Here is a 24,626-nt window from a genome sequence, read left to right as displayed (position 1 = left end):
ACACTGCTGTTAAAATTTTCTAATATTCTGAAAAAGCCTCTGTATCCTTCTTTTTTTGGTTTATTAAAAGGTAACATGCTAGAATATGTGTCCGATTACTGCTAACCAGTCCAGGTTTTAATCAAAAACTTGTTTTCCGAACTCAGCCATTGTGACTAACATGTGCAACGAAAGTTTGAAGCACAAGCACGGATCCAGCCCCCTCCTCTAAGCATGCAATGTGTTGACGTGATTTGTGACTGCTTCCTGTTGTCTCCCTGCGTCTGCTCAACACAAGCTTCAACATGGAGGCGTGCCGCACGGAATCTGCTCTTCCTGCCTCGTCCTTGTTCCACTTTACTGCCGCTCTGGTGAGGATTGCTTCACGGTAAAAACTGATATGCAGGAAACTCAAACATGTCTCTGGAGTGGAGAGGATATGAGAATATCGCGCGCGCGCGCGCACACACACACACACACACACACACACACAGCTAACGTGGGCGACGGTGCTCAATGCAAGTCTGATGGAGTCATGGCTAATATATGAAGTCTAAACAGATATGTGAAAACAAGAAGGGGGAAAGTTTCTGTTTGCTGGCAGAGTGCTGTCCTTCTCTCCCGACAACAAGTCTTGAACCTGGAAGGACACGGAAACACATGCATCACAGAGCACCTGCGATCAGATGTTTTTTTCCCCAAAAACTGATCCTCCAAAGCAGCAGGTTTTGGTTTTCCAGTTTACAGGAAATATGTTTTTAATTCCGTGATTTAGTCCAACTTCTTTCAGTTTACATTTGCAATTAACAAATATTTGAGTTTGCAGGGAACTTTGGAGTCACACCAGACCAGGAAAAGCAAACAGCAGCAAGTCTAAATCTACTGTTGCATTCCTTCCTTCCTTGCTAGCAAACTTAAAAGTACTGGCTAATAACACCGGGAAATGAGAATTACTAAATGATGCAATATTTTTATGGAATGTGTGTTTTCCATTCTAAACAGTGCATGTTTATGGGAATCAAGGATGTGGAATTTATAGTGTTCCTCTGCATCACAATGTGGAGAATAACCTTTGCCATGTCAGCTGCATTCCCATTAACCATAGAATTGGGCTAATTGAAATTATGAAAATAAATTCACTTACCAGAAAACACGTTTTTCAATACAAAAAAAAAAAAATCTATGCTGGGATGAGGTGGTTTTTGTGGCCGTATCAAAATACACATATTTCAAAAACTGCAGCGGAAACACTTATTCCGCATCACACAAGTCACGTGATCAACAGCCGGATGTTACTACTACTAGTGACAAAGACGAAGAAGAAGACAGGAAGTGGTAGGTAATGGTTTGTCTTGTTTTTCGGACAGTGTGCAGCTGGCTCCACCAGAGCTCTCACTGCGTCACTCAGTGCATAAAAAGTTGAACGTGTTGAATCCATAACACTTCTGTAAAGACACTGGCCATTTTCCCAAAACAGTCCAGTCTAAAGAGCCTGAATAAGACCCTGACGCCTCCTCTTATAGCCGATAGCTGGGCCCCATATGCGGAAAAGGAGGGCAGACCATATGGGTCCCATATGGGTTTGTCCACGGGTTCCACGATGGCCCCACATGGGTTTGCCCATGTAGGGCTAGAGCCCACATGGGCCCTACATGGGCCCTATATGGTGATGGCCCACATGGGTTTGTCCATTTAGGGCCCATGTAGCGCCCATGTGGGCTGTGGCCCTACATGGGCAAACCCATGTGGGGCCATCGTGGAACCCGTGGACATACCCATATGGGACCCATATATCAGCCCTCCTTTTCCCCACATGGGGCCCACCTAGGCATGCTGGCTGGCTTATTCACGTGTCATTTCAATTTTGCGCTTCTTATTCAATGGAAACAACGCAATAGCGAAATTATGTTTTTGTTTTTTCAGTATTAGCAGAATATTGTAACAGTCATTTTACTGCTTGGTTCCTAGAGTTGAGTAGGTTTGACCACAAGGGGGCGCCTATGTAATCCTGCACAGCTCGTCGTTTCCATGTTTTACAGAGGATAAACATCGGTCATGTTGAGGTACAGAGTGGTTAAACTTTTGTTACTTTTCTCATTTATGAGAGGAGAATGTAAGTCCAGCACCATGGAGATCTGGTTTTACATGGACAAAGTGAAATAAGGTGAATGTGTGGAATACTCCAACCGTGCCTTCTGCTGATTTGGGTTGGCGAACCACCGCTGCCAACTCCTTCTCCAACCTCTCACCGCACCGCAACAAAAATTTGCGCAAATTAGTAATGAAAACGTCGCAACCATCACAACTCAGCTGCTGGAAAGGAGCCGCTTGTGGAGTGTTTCTCTGCGGAGGCCGCTCTTCTCTGTAACGGCTCTCCTATAGAGACGAAGGGGGTCTTCACTCAGCTGACTGTTTCTGGCTCCTCTCCCTCATTCCGGGGATTCCTCTATGCCTATGGGCATTGGCACCGAGGGCACTGGGTACACACGGGAAAACCCTGAGTGGCTCTCGCGATGTTTTGCCTCCAAAATCTTTCTCCTTTTCATCTCTTAGTTTATCTTTGAACCTCCACCCAGGGGTGCTGCTGTCCTTTAACATGCGGCACGATGGACGCGGCTCTCTCTGGATGCGTTTAAACGAGTGTTTAAACCATTATGTCTGTCTCCTCGCCATCCGAGAAGCGCCGTTTCTGTTCGGTACCTGCGCTTGACATTATCCGTGTATTCTCAGCGTTTTGCGCTGCCTCGTGTTTCCCCCTGAACTCTTATTACCAGACCTGGTACACTCATCAAACGCGAGTTGTCTTTGGCAGACATCGCCTTACCTGGTCAAGAACACAGAAAGTTATTCTACACCAGCTGTAAATTACAGCTGTGGGACTATTTTTGTCAGATGTTTGGCTCCCAGCGGAGACTATTTTCGAGGCAAGGGCGCTTTTTTTTTCCTGTTGCACACCGGTCCAAATAAATCTCCAAAATTATAGCCCACATCCATATTTTCATGTAGCTTAAAATAAAGCTGAAAATCTATCTTCGAAATGAAGACTGAAAGTCTGTCAGTCAGTCTACATCTCACAGTCACTGGGAGAAAAGGAGCTTTGAAGCAGACTCTTCAGCACTGATGGAAAGTGACAGAGAAATATATTTACAACCTCAAATCAGACAATGTTCAGACGGTATGAAAATGACTAATTTGGAAAAATTCTTTATGTATTGACTTTGACTCTAATTTCATTGCAGAGATTATGGAAATGCGGCCTTTCATTGGGGTTTCATGTCATCTTCAATTTATTTGTACCGTCTTGAGTAATTTAGGGGCTGGAATTAAATATGAAATATAACAATATTGTTTTTAAAAGTTCATTGTGATTCCTTCAGTGTTCGTTATAGACTTTAGTCTCAATCTTAAGTAGGAAAGAAAATCTTAAGGTCGTCAACAAACAGACGAGCAAACAATTGCTCTTCAAAAACAATGTCAAAGGAAGGATTTTCTTTCTACATCTAGTTTAAGAGGAGTCCAGAAAGTCAGAAGCTGTGTGCTCCAAACCTCTGAGCAAAATGATCATCCCGTCTGATGTCTGCAATAATTACTAAAGACTGCCATGGTATGGAGTAGCCGAAATACCCTCAGTAAAGCTCAGTTACAGCTAATACAAAGGGTTCAGATTTTAGAACAAGTGTCGGAAATATTAACTATTAGCATAAGAAAAGTGGAGTGTATAGGATAAGCGGAGAGGCTACACCTACTTTTAAGAGCAAAGTACCTCATTGTATCTCACAAGTACAAAAACAATAGAGGAGAACTATTATGAGGTCTGAAACAGACAAAACTGAATCTGATGTTATTCAATACAGCAGCACAGCTAGCTGCTACAGGAGGTTAGAAAGACTAAGCATGTCCCAATTATTATTCAATGACAAGATCCTTTCCTCCATTTCCCGGCTGGGGGGTAAAAACTGCTTAGCAACGATGACTACCACCGGTTTTATCTGTCAAATTGTCAATATAACGCACTAAATTTCAAATGTACTCATGAAATATAAAAGAAATAAGGACTCGGTGCTTTGCTATTGTCAGCACTCCAATAACTGGATAACAATGTCCAAGGGAATCATATTTCACAGGTCAGGAAAACGTTTTAATTAAAGTAAAATGGCGACGGAGAGGGAAGTAGGTTAGTTATGCTAGCTTGACTTTGACAACCTTAACATGTAGATGTGTTGCAGAATTCAGTTTTTCAGCTCAGTTAACAAAATAAGGCGACCCACACTCAGCTCTCTGACAGATCGTCAGCAGAACAGGTGTTTCAATTATCTAATTAATGACTGCTTATTAATAATAGCAAAATTGACGTCAAGGCTAACAAAATAAAACTGGAACGGACTGAATGTTCTGTTTTTTTGTGTGGGGAATATTTGCGTGGTTTTTTGTGTGCAATACTGATGCTGTAGTGAAACTGTTGTCAGTTAGTTGCTACGGCAAAGGGGCTGGGTGCAGCATTAACGACACAGAGAGCGTTGAGTTGTTCTTCAACTGTTTTTCTGCATTATTTTCCCTTTGCTGTGGCACACTGCGCTAAATCAATAATACCTAGAGCTCCATGTTTCATTTTGTTAGCAAAATGTTCTACCGCTGCAGTGTGACTGTGGATGGCAAAGTAAAAGAGTCGCCTTTCTGCCCTCCAGCATTGTGTGCATGCGTGAAATTTCTGGATGTGAACAATAACATGCAGCTATTAGGGATGAAACTTTAACATTATCGTTATATAGCATCTGTGATCAATCTGCTGTTGTAATAAGCATATGTTGCCAGTGTCAGACTGTCAAGGGTTAATGCAATGCAGCAATCGGTGAGACAGAGATGATACAGGAAACTCGAGGTCATGAGAACCAAGCACAACCAATCAAATGAGGGGTCTACAAATCGGTGAGTGATTTCACAGCATTAGAAGTTTTGTTTCCACAAATTAAAGAAACATTCAGTAACTCTAAAACTGCGTTCTCTGTTCCACTTCCGGTGATCCAGTTCACCGAAAGTGGAACAGATCACTGAATGTGACTAAATTCAACATTTCGAGCACACACAAAAATTTATTTAAGAGCAAAAATTTTTATATTTCTACCTTTCAAAGCATACGCATTCACTCGAGGGAATAATCACTTATGCTTTGTTTACCAGTTGTTACCAAGTGAAAACAGCTTTGAATGACAGAAAATACTTTGGTAAGAAAGATTTTGCTTTTTCAAATTGTGAATTCTTATTGCTGCTCTCATTAGCTTTTGTTCATTTAAGGTGTCTCCTTACATTAGAGATTTTATTCTTTTTAATTCTCTACTTGAGCAAGTACAAAAGGGCCAATGTTCCACAGGCATGCCTGAACACTTTAAAATGTTTACCTCAGGTGTGATTGAGCTGTGGGCTGACCCTGCCCTGCTAATCTCGCTCTGATGAGAAGATGACCCACGTCATGTCAGACCCATTCCCAACTCGTCTGCTCCTGGTGGCAGCAGGATCAGGCCGCCTGCAGCCAAGGTGGGGCTCCGCCGCGGCTCGGACATCCCTCACAAAAGCCACTGACTCAGCCGCTGATGTAACAAGGCTGCAATTTGACCGACGGGCCCAAACCATCGGAGCCTCTGGGTACGGCGGGAAACGCTAGGCGACGTATCGCTAGACGGCATTTGAACAATTCAGGAAGCAGGGGAGTTTATTATAATCCGTAAAAAAGCAAGCAACCTTTCCACAGCTGTCACAGAGCACTAACTTTACGTCTTTTTTTATTGCTGTCCAATTACCGACTACCGCTATAGTACCTGAAAGTGTTTTTACAAGTTGTCAGAAAGCTGCTTTCCTAGCGGTTCGTCATCTCAGAGGGTCACGAGCATTTTGCTCGATATATCCTCTGGCTTTTTCCGCCGCTCTCCACCTCTCACCCCACCCTCCTCCCGTCTCCACAGATGGGATTCACATTTGGCTTCTCTGGACATTTTCTTAATGCGATATTATGATACAGCATCTGAAGCCATTTACTCGCTGTCACCACCTCTAGTGTGGACCCAAGCTGAGTAAGCTGAGCAGGAGCTGTCAGATTTTGTCCAGGTGAGTTATGGCCATTTAATATGACACTGCCCGCTGTGGTGATCATTTACAATGCCTGAAAGTCTACTCAAAACACAAACTCTGCTTACGTGGGTCTCTTTGTCTCTTTCTCCAGGAGCCTGTTGGTGGTGTATAAGTTTTCACTCCCTCCCGCTGCTGGCCGTAAATCGCCTCTGTCGAAGGTGGGTGTGTGTGTGTGTATGTGTGTGTGTGTGCACACGCACTAAAAAGAACAGAAGGTGAAAAATTTTAGGGTCAGCCGAGGTCCTTCAGGTAATTGCACTTCTTAAACTTTTGACCCACTAAGCCCTACTTAGTGTGGAGCAGCCTGCTCCCCTTATTTCCCCCCCCCCGAGAGGTTTGACTCCACATACCAGGACGTTGTGTGTGTCAGTCTACATGTGGGCGTTGTGCTTGATCCAATGACTCTGTTGGCGTGTGCTGTTAACCTCACACATCCAGTGTTATTCTTTTCCACCTCCCTGTTTGGTCAAGTGATGTAAAACACTAGACTGGTGAAAGCCAGGCCCTTGTTCTATGGAGGGTCTGGGCTCTCGGCTATTGGGAAACGATGGCTTGCTGCAGACGTGAAAGTTTAAAATTTTACCCAATTGATAACGATTGCCCTTGATGTATGCAGTCCGCCTGTTTGACGCTATGAAGCTTACCGGAAAGTTCTTGAACTGTAACCAGCCATCCTCCACTATGAAGAGAGACGTTCCAAGCTGAACGAGGCGGCTGTTGATGCTAATTCGATATTGTGAAGAGTGGCCAACATGGGCTGAACGGCTTCCTTCACTTCTTCCGCTGTCATTGCTAAAATTGGGTAGGTATCAAGAGCTAGCGTACAATTATAAATCAGTGCAGAAAACTGACTTCATCGCTTAAAACTTCTTCTGTTCGCTGAATGGCCTGGTTGAAATTCTATCGGAGGAATCCAAGTGAACCACCTAGTTGGTGCCATCACTCTGGCACTAGTTGGTGCCAGAGTGATGGCACCAACTAGTGCCAGAGTGATGAGAAGAGATGTTACACAGTACGCAAGAAAATCAAAACTATATGCTTTTAAACCAACCATTGTTTATTATTAAAAAACACAATCTCCCATACAATACTGTGGTGTATAGCAAAATTAACAAAGCAGTAGGTAGCTGTACAAAAATATATTATGTGTTGTTCAATGTGCTAAAAGCATAGAAACATTCCAGAAAAACCATTTATCCACCATAATCGGTGGCCATGCTAACTTGCTTTAGCATTCAGGACAGTCTCTGTTGTGGTGAACCAGCTGTAGCATAGCAGAGAGCAAGGAGCAGGGTGTGAGCAGTGCGTAGATGAGGGTGATTAACATCGCTAAGGCCATCCTCCTGACTCTGATTGGATGTTTCTGGTGTATTTCTGCAGACGTCTATAAAACCTCAGAGAGAAGGCAGAGGAGCCTGATTGTATGTCTCATACTGTACTGTCACAACATGGTGACAGTTTTAACAAATATGTTAAAGTCTTAAAAGTTACATACTGCAACTTTTAAGTCAGCGTACCATTTCATTACATATATATAGATATTTTTTTTTCTCAAATACCATAAAACCCCTTTAATTTTTAGTCCTAGTCATCCTTTGGCGACAGGCCCAGTCCACGCCTGGTCTTATGCATCCCACACTTCAGGCTTTTGGCCGGCTCGGACACTTCCAGCAGTGCGGAGTCTTCCTGATGAGAACGGACTGTCAAGCTTGATCTTTATGCCGTTGGTGAAAATGGTCCCTGAACTGCGGCGCAGCAAGCGGGACGACTGATGAAATGCAGTGTAGTGCGATGATTTGGCAGCAGCCAAGCACACAGTCTCACAGAGGGTATGACTTTCAGAGTTTTATTAGCTTTCCATTGATCGTAGTCAGTCTATTTTACATTGCGGGCTGTTTTTATATTGAGTTTTGTAAGAGTGATTAATGTAGACGTTACCATTTAGATCCGACTGGAGGCCATGTTGCGATTGTTGCCATGTCCTCCTAACATGCAGCCACCAGACTGTCATGTAGTCGGACAGTTTATGAGGGAGGATGAGTGAAATGTCCTCTGGGTGGATCTGTTACTTGTGCAGTGTTTATTAGGACTAAACATTAATATTAGTGTTTAGTCCTAATATTAAATTCTGCCTTCTGGTAGCTCAGTGTGGTGCACAAAAGTACATCTTTTATCATTTATTGTGATAAATTTCTTATCTTAAGATTTGCATTTATTGTTACAACAATAAATTCCAAATAATGATGTTTAAATCCACCTAAAACTGTCTTTATTGTCAGGATTATTAACTTTAGAAATTTTCTCCACTTTTTTTGTGCTTGGTCGTTCTCATCTCCAAATATACGTGATTTTTATTTGAGCTTCTGTGTGAACCACAAACAACCACATGCGCAGCAGAGGACGCAGTAACGTCACACAATGCGACATGCTCAGAGTTTGCAGAAGTGAGCATGGATGGTAAGAGTGGAGCGCATCTTTTCATTTTAAAGTTGCTGTGCAGCATATCATCACCGTTCACCATAGTTGTTTTTCTTCTCGCTTCGCGTTTCAGGATGCAGAATAGTGACGTTGGTGGAGTACCAATGACGTTCAGGTCGGATGAAAGCGACTTGGCCGTACAGACTAAGGTCACATTTGAAAAGATCAGATAGGTACCAGATATAGGACCAAATATTCTGGTCAAAATTGGATCTGTGTTGTTCAAACTGTCATGAAAAAAATCAGATACAGGGAACATAAAGGCAAAAAAAGCCAGATTTGGGTCACTTCGGGCTACACAGTGAACGTGGCCCATCACTTCTATGTTGTGCAGTCACAACGACACAGTTACCAAAAAGAGTAGCAATAAATAGTTCTTCTTTTCACTTTTACAGTTATCACAATACTGGGTTTTCCCCAGAAAACCTGCTAAGAGGGAATAGGGCAGTTTTTGTGTGGAAAAATTTTAAAAGTTACAAAATCTGGAAGTGCATGAGCAGGCATCGTAATATGGAAATAATAGTGTTTGAAGCCAATGGGGAGATGCAGGGACGGTGCAATTGGTGAGTCAACTATAAACCTAGCTTAATCCGTCTTTACTGTCACTGTTACTGGTGTAAAAATATCCATATTTAAAATAAACAAATGATTTTCAACCTGTTGGGAGAGGGCAGGTAAAGCGTGGTGGCCCAACAGGGTTATAATATACTGGGGGAAACCATGCAATAGCTTGTCCTATTAAAAGGTCACGTCAAGTGAAGATTCTCCAATTTGTCTGTTGAGGAAAGCGACTGCGGAGGGAGCTTAAACTGGAAGGCCGCACAGGCTTTCAAATAAACTGAATTCGCTTACAGTTTTATAACCCCTACCTCGTAAAACTGGCTTCAGCTTTTGGTCAGTCCCCCTTCCCCCCTACTCCCTCCCAATAGGGGCGAGTGGGGCCGTCCAGGCCTGGAATTCCCATTTGCTGCTGTGGAGCGTGTCGGTGTGTCAGCTGTTGTGTTTGTGAGGTGGACAGCCGGAGGAGAAGAAAGGGCGTATAATATATGATTGCTGTGTCACGATCCACATGCGACGGGCGTCCTCACGGCCAGAGCATCCAGCCTCGCTGCCTCCCTCCCTCCGCCGATCTCCCCGTCAGAGATGAAACGGGGGAGCGTGTGACTGTGGGACAGAGGAGAGGCGGAGGGAGGAGGTGAGAGGGAGACAGAGGGAGGAGAGAGTAACACTCAGACAATCCCCTGCGTGTTAGAGAGAGGTAGAAACAAGAGGAGCTGGCCGGGAAACAATAGTAGAACAAATCCAGTGTTGCTTGCAAGATCTCTGCCTCTCAGCTGACTGCGACTGAAGGTAAGACCACGGGGACCTGATCATCCCACCTACAGCTCGTCCTCTAGAGACTCATGTCATCTCTTAGATGTCTGCATGGCTGCAAATGCAACAGTTTGAAGGACGACTGCTTACTTTCCCCTCTCTCGTCCCAAAGCTCAGGTGCACATTTGTCTTTAGTTTATGGCATTTTCTGCTCTGCATGGATCTATAATCTGATTGATGTGCTTAAGCAGGAAACATGTTTGCATTGGCACTGATGGATTTGCTAATCAGGTACTGACAGGCAAGCTGGAAGGGCAGGCGAGCTCATGTGGAGTGTGTGTGTGTGTCTGCGTGCACACGCATCTGGACGAACACGCTATGTGTTTTACAGATCTGTTATGTCCTTGACTGTGATTGACTTGGCCTGTTGTTTTGGACCTGGAGGCTGCTGACTTATGGCAGTAGGAGACGCTGACAGACGTAGCAGACTCTGCGGTAGGTAGGCAGGAGGAGACGGGCTACCACTTCCACTTGACCGCGTCGGAAAGGGAGAAGGTGTTTGGATGAAAAATGAAGTGACCGTAAAAGATCGGCGGATCGCGAAAGACAACTCAAGCAAAGGGAATGGGGGGAGGAAAGGTTGGCAAAGTCGGAGAAGGACGCAATAAATAGGAGAAACAGAATGAAACCGAGATGTGTGAGAGAGGTTAGAGAGAATGACGGCCAGACGGACCCCAGAGGCGAGCCAAAGAGATGGAGTGATGCAAGCATCCCTTTCCAACTTCCGGTGACACCAGATGAGAAACAGTTTTGCGGAGTCTGAAAAAAAAGGGGGTTTTAGAATCCTGGCCTTCGACTTCCAGTCGCTTTAAAACCGTTTGGAGATGGGAAACGTGACCGAGGCGAGTAGGAGGTGTGTTTGAGACGGAGCGGCCAGGTGCGGAGAGACGGTCACTATCCGGCAAGAGGAGCAACGCAGTCTTAGTTTTCATCTCTGAGTTCTCGTGTTTCATATTCTCACAGATGCATGGAAACACACACACTCACACACACACACACACACACACTTTCTCTCCTTTCCCTGAGGCCCACCGTGCGTCCATTTATTTAGACAACGGTGAAGGTTCAATATTATTTCTACAACGGCCCACCGCTGTGGAAATGTGCTTCTGACAAATGGTTGTTGTGCATGAACCGCTGGTCCAGAGGAACCCCAGTGCCACCATGGCTGATCTACCGCAGCTGGAGAACCTGGGTCCGATCCGGCAAAGTTTAAAGACCCAGCTCCACTTTGCATTCGCCTCACCTCAGGCTTGAAACCAGGAGAGGTTTGACCTGGTTCAAGCACTGCACTCGCTTCTTTTCTTCCATCTGAAGAGCAGTTACATGTTGAGATAGAAATGGGTCAGCGTGAGATTTTCTCACAACCTCCAGTAAATATTTCACAATCTTTTATTGTGGTAGCACAATAAATTATATTTATAGATAAAATAGATTTATCTGAGTTTTATCTAACAGAAAAAAATCTGTTATCCCTACTGCTGCTAAAATAGAATATTGATTATTAGGAAAATCCTGGTATCTGTTATTCTACTGTTGATACATACATTTAAAAAGTTACTCAAGGCATAAGTAATAATGATGGCTGAAATCAGAAGGATGTTTGACTTTCTTTTGTCTTAAAAAAGTGGAAAGTGGTGGAACATATAAGAAAAGACAGGAAAAATATCATGCTTTGAAAGTCAGGGTTTGTGTTAGTCAGACTATCTGCTCTGGTAGTCAGTCAGTGGTGGGTTAGCGCGCTGCTCCTAGCTTACTTTCCACACTTTTCAACGCAGTTTTACCTTAACAATAGAAATCTGTGGAACTAATTGACTTTCCAAGCAGCCAATGTTGTCTTTCACGTAAGGAAGGTAAATTATCAAATGTTTCTGCACGGAAACATTTGAGGGAGGTTCTAATAGCTGTTCTGCTGCTGAAGAAAACTGCGGTCAGTACAGTGGACTCCTGCCTTTTCACAGTTTCAGTTTTCGTGAATTCACCTATTCGCTCAAATATCTGACAGATCTGTGCATTTTGGGAGGCTGAAGTGACATGGCGCAACGGTTCTTGGCACACTGCTGGTGTTTGCAAAGCAGCCAATCCAGGAGCGCCATTTATTTTTCTTGGCAGTGATTGGCTAAAACACCATGAGAGAGATAAGGAAGACTGTTCATTTTAGCTTCTGCGGTACTGCTAAGAACATTTCCACGGTGACATTAATACATGTATTAGGGTATATATAGCACTTAAACTTTTAAAATAGGCAGTTGTAAGTGTTCCTATAACTCAAGTATTTGTGAATTTTAGGTATTTGCAGGTGGCTGTACAGAGAGAAAGCCACTGTACAGCTTTCTCTCCGGTATCTAAATATAAGTTGGGTATCTTCATAGAACATTCAAAAGAGCCATGTATCAAAATAGAAACCTTTATTTAAAAACCCGTAAAAAGCAATCTATGACCTAAGAAATGACTTCATCAAAAAGGAATATTCCCCCTATACTGTTAGTCATTCTTTCACTAACAGGGAAAACTGAACCGTCATGAAGTCACATTTAATAATAGCTGTGCTGACTGTGAGACTGCTATTAATAAATCGCCAACTATGTCTAAATTAAATATTCAAAATGTCAAGATGTCTGTTTTATTTATGTCTACAAATGACAACATAATTAGATATTTGAAATGGAGTGAAAAATATATTTTTTTAAACTGTATTTTGAATGTATGAAAGTAGTATTCAAACCCCCACTACAAAAACACAAAATGGTCTAGTTTCTAGTGCTAATATCTCAGTACACTTGAAATAAAACAAAATTAACTTGTGAGTAAATTTCCAGAAAGGTGTAAGAACTTGTTTTATGTCAGCAATTCCTTAATAATTAATATAAATATTAATATAAAAAAAGGCATCAGTTGCACTGGGAGATAATTTCACTAATAAGACATTTTCCCAATTGTTTTTAGTGAAATAAACTAACTCTCCCCCCATATTGAATAGTTTTTGTTCTAGAAAACATTCAATGAGGGACTATATAAGGTTGAGTTAAAAACTTTTCATCTCTCGTCAGGCCTAAAGCTTCACCTTTGCTTGCAGAAACACGTGAGGGAGGGTTTCCAAATATGCCGCCTAACTTTGTACAATTTGTCTGGAACCTCAATAAAACGACTTTAACAATCTCCCATGAGCAATTTTTAAAACACACCTTTATACCGTAAACCAACCCTTACCGTGAGGTGCGTACGTTAAACCATTAGGACAACAACGCGTTTACAGCAACGCATCTGCACCACAAGCGCGTCCCCCCTTGCCCCTGCTGCAGCCGGGGGGCTGCAGCGGCCGAGACTGAAATCTGCAAACGCGCATGCAGACGTGTCCTCTGTGTCACCAAAGTTTCTGAGAAGCCTTAAGTGCAAAGCTAACACAAGCTGAGCCCTGGCTCACACGGCCGCCTGTCATTGGCTGTAGCGCGCGCTCAAATCCACACTGTTTGTCTTATCTTTACAGAAGGGGATATATTTAGTGAGGAGCTTAGCTTTTAGGAGGTTGGCGCGTGGAGAGGGTGAGGGTGTGTGTGTATGTGTGAGAGGGGAAGTATAGATGCGTGTGTGTGCGTTGGCGTCAGTAGACAGTGGAAGAGCTTGGCACGCCGCATGCCAAACTGTGTGTGTGTTTGTGCATACACTGTGTGTGTTTGGAGGACAGGTCTCTACACCCCCGCACCCCTTCATCCTCACACTCCCCCCCTTCCCCGCCTCAACCCGCTGCACTGCAGTCAGGAATCTGCCCTTTAGTTTATTAAAAGCTGGTGAAACAATGGAGGGGGTGAGGCTGGGGATGAGGGCAGGTGGGGAGGTGAGCAGAAAATCATGACGTAAACTCTGGGCGCTCCAGCCAATGGGAGACGAGCGATGTGACAGAGATGAAAGGGAGACATGGAGGGGCTCCGAAACGCAGCACTCTCCTTAATCTACATGCAACTTCACTCTGACTTCATCTTCTTCATCTTCCAGTGCCCTTTCATACACCTGTTTTCTCAGCCTGATTGCAGGGGCTCCATAACTGAGCCCCTCTCCTCAGACAGGCCTGTCCCTGGACGCCAGCCACAGCTGCCAGTTGGCCCAGCGAGAGGAAGGTGCAGATCCATCGGAAGGTCTCGCTCCTTCCGAGCGAGACCAGCTCACTGGCATCTGAGTGGAGTTCGCTGCACAATAGTACCTTACGCTTCTCATAAGCTAGAGGATATTTACACTAGCATCCCACCGGGGAAAACAACACATTTCACAGGAATGTAGAAACTCTACACAACATATGGCTTACATGGCTAGGAGGCGCGATGGTACTGAGATGTGTTTTATGACTGATCCACTGCTCAGGTCTTCATTAACGTACAGACATCAGAACAGTGCTGATACTTGTTGTCTGCTGGCTGAGCCGTCTCAGCATCTTGTTCTGGGTGGTGGCTGGGAGGAGGGAAGAGTTTTCTGATGCAGATGACTTAAGGATGTAGGAAACACCCGGGACTCGCCAATGAACCTACCAAGGCTTCAGTAGCCTGGTAAAAACCAGCCTGTTCTTCTATGGTTCGCTATTGAGAAGCTATTGCTTCCTGGTGCCATGGACTCTGTTGAAGTTTTACATTTTACCCAGTCATTAACTTTTGGCCGCAACATATGTAGCGCGCAAGTTTGACGCTATGAAGCCAACCAGAAATTGTCTGCGTTGCAAACGGCCATCTTCCACTGCGAAGAGAGAAGTGCTGAGTCAAACCATGTGGCTTTTGATGTTAATTCAATATTTGGAAGTGTGGCCAACACAGACTGAACACCTTTCTTCACTTCCTCCGCTGCCATTGCTAAAACTATAGCCAGAGCATAATCCTAAAACAGTGCAGAAAATCATCGTCATTGTTCACAGCTTCTCCTGCTGTTCCCTGATTGGCCTGACTGAGTCACAGCTCGATGTGTAGAGCTGCTGCTTCTCCACATCGAGAGCTGCTAGTTGAGGTGGCTCGGGTTTCAGGTTAGAATGGATGCCTACCCGGTGATGTGTTCCAGGAGAAGACACAGAGGAAGACCGAGGACACGCTGGAAGGACTATGTTTCTGGGAACAGCTGGGGATTTCCCTAAAGGAGCTGCCCCAAGTAGCTGGAGAGAAGGAAATCTGGGTCTCTCTGCTTAGGCTGCTGCCTCCATGACCTGACCTCAGATTAAACAGAAGATAACAGATGGATGGATAATTGGAAACTCATGGAACATAACACTCAGTTGGTGATGCTGAGTTATTGATGGGGATGCACTTGGGACTGCAATAGCTCATTTTTCCTCAAAGGGGACCTATTATGCAAAATTTACTTTCTGCACATTTTTGTATTTACATTGAGGTCTCTACTGCAGTCCAAATGCAATAAAACCTCCAAGCATCCAGTCGTTCTCTGGCAGTAAGTTAAAGGGGCAGTTTTATGTGTTTTCCAGCAATAGTGCCATTTTATAGCACAATTGAGTAACTATGTTACCTTTGGTTGTTATAAAAATGATATATATATATATATCGAATATGACTTAAAACAAAATGTACTTCTTAATTTAACGTCTTGAAATTGGGCCTCTGTCTCTTTAAGAAACTCCTGCTCTTTCTGAAACTCCGCCTTGAGGAAGTCGTCGCAACACGGCTCGTCTATAAGCCTTTTAGCAACGTTTTCACCAGCGTTGCTCTGAGGAGTAGCTCGTATGCACTGCAGGTGTGTAGTTCCACCAGCTAATTTCTGCTGGCTAGTCTGAAGGAGCTGAGTGGAAGGATTGTGGGGAAGGGAGAATCTGTGACGTAGCAATTCAGAAGCTTAGAAACTGCAGCTCAGAGGAGGAGCTTCGCCTTCAAAGGCGGAGCTAGGTCCACCCAGGTGTTCTGCATGGCATGAGTGGTTTCCATGGGAGATTAAGGGATTTCTCAAACGCACCAAACTGGGCTGGTGTGAACGCAGCCTTAGTTTTTTCTAGAGAATTGAAAAATATTTTAAGAAATATTAATGATTTCTATAAAAGTAACCATCTATCAATTTATTTCCATCTCTCAGTTATTGACAAAATAACTAACTACGTTACACTTCTCTGTGTTTTCTTTCTCATCTTACAGTTAAACCGTGGAAACTTATTCTGATTTCTTCCAGAAGTAAGATTAGTGACATAACTCGACAATTATTACAATACCTAAGAACAAACTGTTAAATCCACGCAGATGCAGGGGCAGACAGACACATTCATCCACCAGTGTACCGTGGGTGAGAGTAGGAGTCCTCTTTCCCACCGTCGCTTCGAAGGACAGCATCTCAGCCTTCCTCAGAAATTAAGCTGGGACTCAACTTCTCATAACTCTCCAAATCCAAAAGGCTTTCCCAGCAGGGGGACATTATGTAAGGATGGGCCTCGTTGTGCTTATGCAGTACCGGTTCTTTTATGTGAGCTGAGCCTTTCATAAATCATCTGCCCCTCAGCGAGACCCCTGAAGTCGAACCTACATAACAGAGATGGAAGTTGCTTAACGAGATTTGATCCATGCAAGATGATATTACTTTTAATGAGCAGTTAATGCAGACCCAGATATTGGTCTGAGGTTTCATAAACTGGATGCAGTTTAATCATTTAGTGTGCCTCTGGTCCCACAGCCTCTGCGCGCTTAATTAGCTCTGGGGTAGCGTGAACGCCACATTGGTCGATTAAAGCTGAGATGTCTTTGGATTTTAGGGCTGTTGCGCCAAATTATTGAAGTTATTGCTTTGAAGGTGGAGATTTGTGGTAAAGGAGAGATTGGACTGATAGTCGTCCAAGTCACAACACAAGTAAGATGGAGGTCAACGGCAGGAATGAAGGCTCAGCGTTAGCAGTTTGCCCAACTGAAATATCCACACTTCCCAGTGCAGCGCTGTTAAGTTTGGACTTTTTACATATGTTGTATATGAATAACAATAGTACAGTTACGCTTACAAGTCTTTTGGTGTAAGTTTGCATCAGGTTTGCTCACCTGGAGACGAACATGCCAGTTTATTGCTCTTAGCTAAACACCTGGAGTTTGATCAGTTTGATGAGAGAAATGTTTAGACCTTTCCCCAGATTTTATCCGGAAGCTTTGACTGTTTAATTTCATTTATTTGCTAGGATCAGTCCACATTAATTAACATTTTTGCAGAATTATCCAAAGGCTATTTTCCATCTGTTTTCCTTGGACAATGAGTAATTTGTCTAGTTAAAAACAAAAGTTCTACCAACAAGGTTAAAATCAGAACAAATGTATATCATATAGATTTTTATTTGTTAGAAATATTGACAACATCAGTGGTGGGTTGTAGCAGGACAAAATGTTAAAGGGCTCTCAATAGTTTTGCAATGTTCTGCACTTCCATCTCCAGTTAAATAACTTAGCATTCTCTGTTTCTTAACCACTAGTAACTGATGGTGGGACATCACTGTTCATGTTCAGGATGTACTCCAAGTCCAGTTTCTTGAATATGTGAAGAAGTAACGAAAGCAGAGCAGCTAATGAACACAGTGCCACTTTTCAGTATCTGGTTATACATTTTTGATGAGAAAAATATATCCAGAGGTCCTAATAATTTCAGCTCGTTCTCTTTCATGTCGTCATCATTTGGGAAAGGCCGTGACATTTTGTCTTATTAGTCCCCTGAGCATGTTTCAGTAATTGGTATTTAAGGTTTGTGCAAACCATAAATGAGTTTCCACTCTTTGAACCACGGGAGCGGACTCTCGATTAATCTTGCCTGTCGTTTTTTTGGAGAGACCAGGCACAACATCAGTGGCGTGTTCAATCCGTCACGGTGGTGGTGATAATTCATCCCGACACAGGTTGCTTAAACTTTAATGTTTCTGATGGATTTATTCAGACACATCCATCACCCAGCCGAGGCACAAGTGCAACATTTTCCACTTCCTCGTCCCTCAAGATGTATTTCCTTCCTCCCAACCTTAAAGAGCCTGGAGTTTTAGAACGCTACTCTGTATTATTTAGGGAGGTTATATTATAAAACCCTCATTTGCAAACCGAGAGGGTTCTCTTCTCTGTTCTATGAGACTGAAGGACCAAAGAGATGAACCATCCAGTGTTCAGTCAGTATTTGCGTTTCCATTATAAATGTGCACAAAACATTCTGCCAGAAAAAACACAATGCAATTTTACAATTTCAGTGTTTCCGTTAAATATGAAATGCAGTTCAAATCCAAGGGCGTAGGTTCGGTCTAAGTTTTGGTGGGGACCTTGACACCCCCCCCTGGCAGCACAGTGAAATGCCCAAGAGCACCGAACATTTTTGAGAAAGGGGGGGGAACCACATTGGCTTAATAACCCCCTCCCCCCAACCATATCATACATCTTGTGTATACAACCAGATACAGTCATACTCAGCAGATCAGTTCAAGAACACTTTACTTTTTCCTTTACAAAATTCAGCAAACGTTACAAGTAAGATCAAAAGAAATATCCTCTGGATACAGCAAACACAATTGCAGATAAGAAGAAATCAATAATAAAAGAAAAAAGAAAAAATATTACATAATTAACAGACCTATTCTACCTCACATTCAGTGCTGACCTTACTAAACACCGGACTTTACAACAAATGCGTTGCGTGATAGATATCTAACTTATGGGTCCACTCACTGTACTTACAGCCGACGTAGCGAAATGACTTCTAATGTCTGTCCTTTTCTTTTTTTGGTGGCGACATGGTCTCGGAGACTCAGAAGGAGACGCGTGTGCCCAGCTAGCCGCCGCCTTTTGCAGCTAATCAAAGAACGTCCGACGATTCAACTGACTCCCCCTCCCCCCCCCCCGACAGCACCGTTCCGACACGGTCTCGGAGGCTCATAATAAATGTCAAACTAAGAAGCTTCCGTTCCGCGCACCGCCTGTTGCTGCTAATCAAAGATCGTAGATCCACGTTCTTTGAGCCAATATGGCAAAATTGGTCGGGACTTTTTCATATCCCGTGAATATTGGTCGGGACATGTCCCTACCGTCCCTACCCAAACCTACGCCCATGTTCAAATCACATGGGAATAAGTTTGTTCAAGTGGTAAGTCATTAATAAATATGCCACGCTGTGATCCTCCTGCCACTTCCTGTCGTCTTCTTTGTTTTTGTAACATCCAGTTGTTGGTCACATAACTCGTGTGTTTCCGTTGCAGTTTTGAGAAAAATAAACATTTCAATACGACTGAAAAATCACCTTCGCCTAATGCAAAAAACGTTTGATAAAAAACAATTGGGATGTTTTTATTATAGAAATGTATTTTCGTAATTACAATTTCCACAATTTTATTATCAATTGAAACCCAGTAAGTAACAGTCAACAATAGCTCCCATCAGCAACCCGATCACATGTTTCAAACTTGGTAAGTCCCAAAAGGTGAACTAAGCTTAACATTGTCCCATTACTGATACTTGGATCATGTGTCAGCACAGTAGATACTGTGGACTCCCCCCACTGATGGACCTATTCCAGTTTTGAAGGCCTTCCTGTGGATTTGTAGCCTGGTCGTTGCCTTCCTATGCAGTTCTTCTCGGTTCTAATCTCCCGTCAATGCCCTATCTGGGTTTTCTCCCATTGACTTGGATTTTTCCAATAGAATTTCAAACTCGCTAACCAGCAAACAGAAGTTGTGAATGATGACGTCAATTTTCTGTGCCGTTTTAGGGTTGTACAAAATGTAGATATTTACAAAACTTGATAATGAGATGGTAATTTAAATTAAATTCTGACATTCTTTACCATAAACCTGGGTCTGTAACAGTGACTTTGAGATTTGAAACACTTACTGCATTGTTTTTCCATCAGCTGGCTCTAACTCTGCCCAGACACAGCTAGTACTTTCAGTTTAATATTAGGTATTTAAATTTGATGGTCATTATTACAGTCTGCTTCCTACAACCAACCTCCCTGGACTTTCTATGAAGTCAGCCGTTTAGTACAACACTGGCAGATTATCCAGTTTATGAAATAACATCTCCATAAACTACTAGAATATTATTAGACTTTTGAGATTGTTTTACCATGGTAGGAATCCACGTTTGCCTTGACTCTAAATAATTATAAGCTACAAATATTTAATATTGAAAATAAAATGATAGTTCCTTCCTATTAAAACTTCTTTCGTCCCCGGAGGTCTTCGGTACTTTCCATTATGGACTTGGACTCTCCATGTTGTGAGTCTCCAGGGTAAAACATTCTAGTTATGAGTGAGGCCAGCTGAAAATCAAACAGATCTGAATGTCTCAGCTTACCGAACAGATAACATGACAAAGACAGGGTGGTTTTACACTCAAACAGGTTTATAGATATCATAAAACAAAGCTTCTGTCGGTTTCACAGAGACTTTTTGTCTCCGTTCCTGAGGTAAGTTGGCCTTACTATTACGTATTTGTCAGCTGTATGTATGAAGTGTCTGATAAAGGTGCGGTTTGACCCCCAAAACATGGCAAAAAATAATTCAGTTAGGGAGAAAAGACATTTCTGAGAAATTGCATAAACAAACCAGCAAATTAATGGAAAAAATGTGGGACTGGAAAGACGGATGGGGCTGAGATTTTGTTTATTCATTGACTCAGTTTTTTTTGGACTGCTGAGAAACATGATGCTCTAAAACGGAGCCGTTATGGACCAATATACTGTAGGTGAAATGAACAACGTCTGTATATTTGTGTTACCTCCAGCCCAATCAGCATTGTTGATAATTGTGGTGTTTTGGTGTAAAGATGGAGAAACAGGGCTTGACAAACATGATGAACCTTTCCCAAACCCTTAGAAATGTACTCAGAAGGCCCATTCATGAGAAAAGATGGTATTGGGTTCATCAGAACAAGATGGCATGAGATGTTAGTGAACAGTTTCTTTCGTTTCTTGAAAGAGTGTTAGAGAATTAGTGAAAGTAATTCACTAATTATGCTTTGATTTGTCCTTATACATCCACAGGCAACATGATAGGTATATATTGCCAGTACCAGTTAATCATGGCAGACTGAAACTGACAGTTAAAAAATAAAGCAGAGACATGGAAATGGCCCCAATGCATAAATCAATACTCTTAAAGGGGCAGTAATATGTATTTTCCAGGAACATAGTGCCATTTTGTAGCACAATCAAGGAACTATGTTCACTTCAGTTGTTATAAAATTGCTGTATATGTCAAGTATGACTTAATAGAAATTTCACTTTGTAATTTAACGCTATGAAATTGGGCCTCTGTCTCTTTAAGAAGCTCCTGCTCTTTCTGAAGCTCCGCCTTCAGGAAGTCGTCACAACATATCAGTAGCTGATAAGTAGCTCGTATAATGAGCTCAGCTGATAGTCCACCAGGTGTTTGCTATTTGCCGCTGGCTAGTCTGAAGGAACTGAATAAGGGTTGAGCTGTGAGGCAGAAGCTCAGCATCTTGGAAACTGCAGCTCTGAGGAGGAGCTTTGTCCTTGAAGGCGGGGCTAGGTCCACCCAGGTGTTTTGCACAGATAAGTGGTTGCCATGGAGATTGAAGGATTTCTCACACATAGATTTCTCACACGTAGAATTAAGAAAAATACTCCAGGTATGTTTTTGATGAGGGAATAAACTTATAACTCAATGTAAAGGTCAAAAATATCACTTTGCACAATATTGCTCCTTTAAAATGCACCAGTTAATTTAAAAAAGCAGAACTTTACGTCATGTTTTAGGATGCAGTTGACCTCATGTGTTCGCTGATTGTAGCTCGTTGCTTTTTACGACGACATTGTAAGTTGGCTTTGCCTTCCAAATTCATTTCTGTTTATTTATATCGTTCCAATTCACAACAAACAACCCCTCCCCTCTAATCAACTGGAAACATCTGGAAATGTCTTTGTTGGCGGTGGTCTACTTCTTGGAGCTTTTTTTGCTTCCAAGTCATTAAGCGAAGTAGTTTACTTTAAAGGAGGTGAAATTTCATGGGTAATTCAGAATGAATGACTTGTTGTATTTTGCAGGGCTGTGCTGCCAGCGTAGCTGGGTTTTGTAATGAAAACAGTGAGGACCTAAGGTGACACCGTGAGTTTGGGTCCAGCACTCTTTCCAAACATAATCAGGGAAGTTTAGAACACCGTACTGCAACAGAATAGTACGAGCACTTAGAGTTTGGTGTGAACGAGGACGTGATGGAAAAAGGATGTAGGAAAAGAATATACTTTAAAGTGGAACACAATGTTTTTTGTGATTACTGGAAATACAAGAGTGAAGCTTGAGAGGAGGATGAGGGTATTTCCAAGTGATAGATCAAACTAAGATGTGGACTGAAGCAGTTTCTGGGTTTCTGCTGGTTTCTCCAACTCAAACTTAAGACCATTATGAATGACCTTTAAGGCCTGTATCAAGACATAAAAGTTACATTTCCCTCCATATTAGCAGCTTTTTATGAAATACAATTATTCAATAAGTAAGGCTGGTGCTTGACCACCATGTTTAAAATCCACAAATCGTCTGACTCCAGAGTTTGTCCCATCAAATGTTGCTCCTAGATCAATTCTAGTGGTAGCAGCGCTAATCTTTTTCAGGGGCATTAGTTATACCACTGGAGAAAAACTGTGACATTTCTGTGAGGAAGGCATGTGGCAAAGGAACCAAAAAACGGGAATTGAACTCAGGTCTGCAGCCTCTGTGTACGTGGAGGCTGCAGATGATTTTTGAGCCACTTCTGTGGCTCAAAGAACCACTTTGAGCCACAGAAGTTAACCGATGGCGAAAACAAAAGTCGTCCTGCCAACTGGCGATACATTTTCACCTAACCCATAGCTAGCTTGTTGGCTACCAAGAGTATATTAGCAGCTTGAATCACAGAACAATGAAGATGTCTGTGCTTGACTCAACCTTTTGTGTGACAGAAAAGTCCTATAAGAAAAAAAAAACTGCATTGAATATACAAGATGAAATACTCCTGCCACAGCAAAATTTAAGACCTGTTATTCACTTACTTAAGGTCAACATACGTTTTTTGAAATAAATTAAGGACATTTTAAGATCTTCATTCTAAATACATGAATTTAAGACTTTCTAAGGATGTGCGGACAGCCTGAGTTTGGGCTATGCTGTTGTGTCTGCGGCGCTGGGCGATAAGGATGGTCAAAATGATCCAGCTGCTGTCAGCTGAGGGTGAATTCAGGCAGAGGAGTCTGAACGCGGCCCTCGTCCTTCCTCAACCCTTTCGACCTCGTTCACTTTTCAACCAATGATGTGACTGGAGTTCTCACCCTCACGGAGATGTAATGAACTCTCTCTGATTATTATCCTAAAAGCCCCTCCATTATCTGAAACAGCTGCCATTCATAGCTGTGCGTTGCTATCGGCGGCTTTCAGAGCTTATAATCCTGAGTGGACAAAAAGAGACAGTAATTATGATGTGCAGACACCTTGTACGGAGAGATGTCCCCGCCTCGCCGGGCCGGTGGCGCAACAGGCAGACGACAATCAATAGAGAATCATCTTAAAGAGGTGGGACCGTCTGGCCAGCTCAGCCAAGTGTTAATCACAGAGGACGCTGCTGGACCGGGACCAGAACCACATTTCAGGTAAAAAGAGTTTATTTGGCCTGTCGGGGTATTTACTTGCCGGACCACTGGTGTCATTATCTCTGTTTGCTTTCCTTCACGGTAAGGCCAGGACCTGTTGTCTGTTTAACGAAAACACATGTTCCGAAGGGGAACTGTGATTTACGAGGAAATGCCGAGGATGTTTCCCCTAGTGTGACCGCAACCGCAGCTACATCGTCCTGTTTGATCTCAATTGATTTAACATGTTTTCACTTAATAAAATCCATTTACTGGCTTCACGGGATAATACACTCGCACATGCTTTTCTGCCCGTTCATGCAAAACGGGAGTATCGCGTAGCTGGAACTCACAACGGTCACCCCTCCACGCAACCCCGCACCCCAGGAAAACATCCGAGATCCCTGAAATTCCCAAACTCATTACATGTGTGGTGGATTTGATTGGAAACGTTGCGCGCTGAAACCCCCAACAACACCCGTGGGTAGTTCACGGGTGTTCAGCTGCCTCCATCTTTGATTGGCAGGTATGGAAACGTGACACAAGAACAAGCGAAGCTACGAAGTTTAAAAACCACGCCGTTTCTGTCCCACACAGAGGCCGCAAAGCAGACAGGAGCTTATAAAAATACTTGGACTGGTTTTTTTTTTGTTTTGTACGTCGGGTTGGCTGCCGCGGTTCAGTGAAAAGTATTATTCTCACTCCAATTATCAGCAGAAACTGTGATCCACCACAGACTGTGGAATATCTGACAGCCGTCCCTTCCTGTTCAGCTCACATGGCTTAAATATAATTAGAGTAATCACAATGTATATGGTTACAGGAAAGATTTACTTTCTTTGTTTCTGCAGTTCTACATGTGATTAAAAACATTTTTTAATGATTTTGGGAACAAAGGGTCAAAACAAGGACTGGGGTGGTAGGATGTGATAACCTTTAGTGAAAAAAAACATTGTTTGATAATATTGTGCTATTTATGCAAAAATGATAAAACATTCTTTACTTTTACTTGAAACAAAAAAGCAAGAATTATTCCTACTAAAACTGGAAAAGGCTGAAACATTCGCTAGTCATCTAGCCAGCCTGCAGTCTGCTGCTTTACAGTCATGTTTTAGTTTCTAACAGTAGTAATAATA

The 24,626-nt window shown here is 42.9% G+C and overlaps 1 protein-coding gene across 2 annotated transcripts in view; it reads left to right on the top strand.

The window, feature by feature from the left end:
- Positions 1–249: 249 nt before the first annotated feature.
- Positions 250–24,626, top strand: part of ndp (norrin cystine knot growth factor NDP) — a 39,750-nt gene continuing 15,373 nt past the window's right edge. The window contains exons 1-2 of one of the 2 annotated variants that reach the window (XM_088012077.1): positions 250–6,078; positions 6,194–6,260. The gene's annotated coding sequence lies outside the window, so the exon portion shown is untranslated. Of the gene's footprint in view, positions 6,079–6,193; positions 6,261–9,298; positions 9,931–24,626 lie in introns of those variants that run through there. The other variant, XM_015006085.2, reaches the window with a different exon arrangement.

The sequence above is a fragment of the Poecilia mexicana genome, unplaced genomic scaffold (genome assembly GCF_051168715.1).
Source record: "Poecilia mexicana isolate PSO_F unplaced genomic scaffold, ASM5116871v1 scaffold_2, whole genome shotgun sequence".
Classification (NCBI taxonomy): Eukaryota; Metazoa; Chordata; class Actinopteri; order Cyprinodontiformes; family Poeciliidae; genus Poecilia; species Poecilia mexicana.
Note: the sequence above shows the minus strand (reverse complement) of the source record. Positions and strands in the feature narration are given on the sequence as shown.